At 42.1% G+C, this 3702-nt stretch overlaps 2 long non-coding RNA genes across 2 annotated transcripts in view; one reads left to right on the forward strand and one right to left on the reverse strand.

The window, feature by feature from the left end:
* Positions 1–1482: 1482 nt before the first annotated feature.
* Positions 1483–2460, forward strand: LOC106936363 (uncharacterized). The gene is made up of 2 exons (XR_001422120.1): positions 1483–2044; positions 2139–2460. It is a non-coding gene; the product is annotated as an uncharacterized LOC106936363 (long non-coding RNA).
* A 764-nt stretch (positions 2461–3224) lies between these two features.
* Positions 3225–3702, reverse strand: part of LOC106936361 (uncharacterized) — a 6295-nt gene continuing 5817 nt past the window's right edge. The window contains exon 2 of the long non-coding RNA XR_001422118.1: positions 3225–3244. This is a non-coding gene — a long non-coding RNA (uncharacterized LOC106936361). The remainder of the gene's footprint in view (positions 3245–3702) is intronic.

Below are 3702 nucleotides of genomic sequence, written 5' to 3' on the forward strand. Positions count from 1 at the left end.
AATTATCTTTCATTAATTTCAATTTTTTTTTCTTTCTATTGATATTTTTAAATTCAAATTCAAAAACAGTTTATTGATTCCAAAAGGAAATTAAATCTCTTTGTAACTAATATTAAATCAAATTCTTCGAAGGATCATTACAGATAGTGATGGCTGTTAGCTTTAAAAACAGCCATTAGTGAATTTAAAGAAGCCTTTGACTTAATATTATATGTTAGAGAATTTTCGGTATTATCGTTTTGTTATTACTTTAGTTCACATTCAGTCTATAGATCGTTGTAATGTTTAGATTAAAGTGTTCTCTTCCTTATGTGTGTATAAACTGACCTGGAGGTCAGGACTGTCTGTTTCATCTTCATGTGAGACAGTTAACTCTGTGTTTCTCAGACCTTAAATCCTTATCAACCAGAATACCTCCTAACTGCCTGTGAGCAGTCGTATTTTGTCTCTTGTTTATCCTCCCTCTTTGTTAACAGCTTGACCGAGATTTGATCCGGGCTCAGACCGTAAATCAGATATCACACCTGGAACTAGGTTGCTGCTAGTTGTTTAGATTAGAAGTTTTACGACCTCTGTTGTTTTTCCTGACTGCCCCCTTGGCTGTTTTTCTTTGACAGGGGCTTGAGTGGAAGGAGATCAGAACTCTCTGTCAGCAGCTCGGAGGAGATGTTGATGGAGACTTCTCCTTTTGCAAAAGCTTGACCATAAAATTCATATACGTTGTCTGTGGTTCTTTTATGTAGGTTCAAGAAAAATACCCATCATTATATATATTCTGGAACAACTCCTCTACTTGTTTCACTGAATGTAGATCATCATTTCAAGATGTTACTCATCCTCATGTTAATTTTCTCATGTCCTTCCTTAAACACTTCAATTACTCTAAAATCAGCATTTGCTCTCAGCCATGTTACTTCAGTACCAATAATATCTGTTTTATGATGTCATTTAATATCAAGAATGGGCCTCCAGCAGGCTCCACCCTGAAAGGAGGAGGGGGGTCAGACCATCAGTCTCTTTCAGCAGCAAACATGGACATTACATGTCTCTCAGACACACATTGTCCTCCACTGAGACAGGAACAGTCCAACATCTGGATTGCAAACTGCAGTGGATGTAGGAAGGACAGTTGGTGCTGCTGCAGCACAACTCATTTCTCCAAACACAGGAAAAGCTCCAACAGAGAGGAGAAAGGAAACCCTGGACATTGGGAAACTAAGGAAACATTTCTGGAAGCTCAACCTGATTTAATAATCAGCATTAAAATCCAATCAATCTAAACTCTGATCAACACCTGGATACCTGCTCCATCCACACTCCCACACACAGATGAAGGAATGAAACACTAAACAACCTGCTGCTGAAAACCTGCTGTGGCCTCACTGGAATATCCAGAAATACAAACATTAAAAAGGAGAAGCTGCATCACATTCAACAAAGAGTTCAGTTCTAGAGCCGCGGCTTGCCGACCCCCAGACGAGGCCTACTTGTTATCCGTCTGTCTGGACACAGAATCAATATAACCAGTTTAAAAGCTAAAATGAATGGTTATATGCCAGACATGGAAAACTGGGATGCACTCCATGCCATGATGTTCAGCTACCCAGCTATATGCTGACTGGATAGCTCAATGGGTAAGTCACCTGACTTTCAGGAGACCTGGGTTTAATTCCAGGCAGGGGCAAAGATACAACAGTAAAATTGAGCAGAAAGCTGTCTGCATTGATTACCAAAAATCGTTTGAAAATTATTACCAAGAATAAAATTATTATTTAGCTTGTCATAAGAGACAAAAGGGGCTCAAAATGATATCCATTTATAAGTGCCATGGTTGTATTTAGCTCCAAACTGTTAGGTACCAGGCTGGTGGGTCCGCCATTTTCCTTTACAGATCATCCACCAGAGGGCGCCAGATGACAGCAGGTTCCTGGAGGCATGCCGGCAGGTCCTAATCAGACGCACCTGTAGGGAATTGCCTTCTCCTGGAGGTGTATATAAGCAGCTGGCTGCCAGCACGTCTTCGCCAGAGTGTTTGCCTTGACTGGTACACCGAGCCCTCAGAAGTCACGCTGAGTTTCAAAAAGTTGTTCCTTCGAGTATTCTAGCGACCTAACGTATCTCTGTGATCCTTTTTCCAGGACGCCTTCAGAGCTTTCCAGGAGATCTCGAGTTTCCCACCTCCAGAATATCTGTGCTGTCTGGACTTACCTGTTCCGCCCTCCTACACTCTCTGAATACCCACCGCCTGATGCCTGACTTTGCCCTCTCCTATCCCAATCTACACCATCTACAGTAAGATCTCCTGATTCATTTTTCCCTGAGCCGTACACCTGTCATCACCCAAGACTCATCATCTCTTTCTCATACAGTGAGCGGTAGCACCCGGATCCCTTTGTCGTGGAGGAGGACCTGACAAATCTGTTTAACTGAGTTTTGTGTTTAATAAACCTTTGGACTTTTCACTAGTCTCTCCGCGGGTGTTTCTGCATGTGGGCAAAGAGTATCAAACCCACCATGACACAAACTAATTGTTTCCCATCAGACTGACTAAAGTAATTTCTCCCTCTTCCTCTATCAGACCTTCTCTGCTCCTACAGCAGGTTCCTCCATACCTGAGAGCTTCCAGTTCTGTAGGTCATAAAAATCAACATTAGTCACATGTAGAATGGATTATAAAGTCTAACAACTGCTGGGAGGAAGGATTTCCAATGATTCTCCTTGTGTGCACCAGGATGCAGCAATCTGTCAAGTATCCAGAGTTACACTATCAATGGAAGCCTGACCTCCACGTCTCAGTTCATTGAGCCTGCAGTAAAGGACAACCAGCCATGTTTATGTGACAAGTTATAGCATGATTACCCGCATCACAGTCAGACATCTATTATTATTATACACTACTGTTGAAATGACCCCGCCTCTCGCCTGGAACGGTAGCTGGAGATGGGCACCAGCAGCCGTCCTGACCCCACTATGGGACAAGGGTGTAAAGAAAATGTATGAATGGACTACTATTGAAATTATATTTGCATAATATCTTGTAGCAGGTAACATGAGACTGAGAACATTGTACCTGAGAGTTTCCAGGTTGCAGTTTGGACTCTTCAGTCCAGCAGAGAGAAGCTTCACTCCTGAATCCTGCAGGTTGTTGTTACTCAGGTCCAGTTCTCTGAGACTGGAGGACTGGGAGCTGAGAACTGAGGACAGAGCTTCACAGCTGCTCTCTGAGAGGTTACAGCCACTCAGTCTGAGGAGACAGGGAGGAAAATCTGTTATTAAACAATTCATCAGAATTTATGTTTTACTTTCCAGGCAACAATGTTCTTGGAAATATTGAAGCAGATGTTTTATTTTACACATCTTAATGTGTAAAATAAGACAAAAAGTGTCTTATTTTACAACACTGAACCAGTTGTGTTGTAAAATGGTTCAGTCTATAGTTGGGCTCCCATCTTTGAAGGCCTGATCTAAAAATAACAAAGAGGCTGGCAACAAAACTATTAAATTCCACGATGGCCTAAGTTTTGCTGCTTTAATATCTAACATCATGGCCAGTCACCAAAAGAAGTCTGTAACTTTTCTACCCGTCTGTCAGTAGGCAACACTGGGGAGCAGGGACGCCATGGGCCCCCTGACAAAATATTTTATTTGGCCCCCCCATGCAGCTGCTGTTACAATTTGTTGACCCTTAAAAAGCATCACAAT

Source organism: Poecilia latipinna, unplaced genomic scaffold (genome assembly GCF_001443285.1).
Source record: "Poecilia latipinna isolate Pla-1442-1.1 unplaced genomic scaffold, P_latipinna-1.0 Scaffold2126, whole genome shotgun sequence".
Lineage (NCBI taxonomy): Eukaryota > Metazoa > Chordata > Actinopteri > Cyprinodontiformes > Poeciliidae > Poecilia > Poecilia latipinna.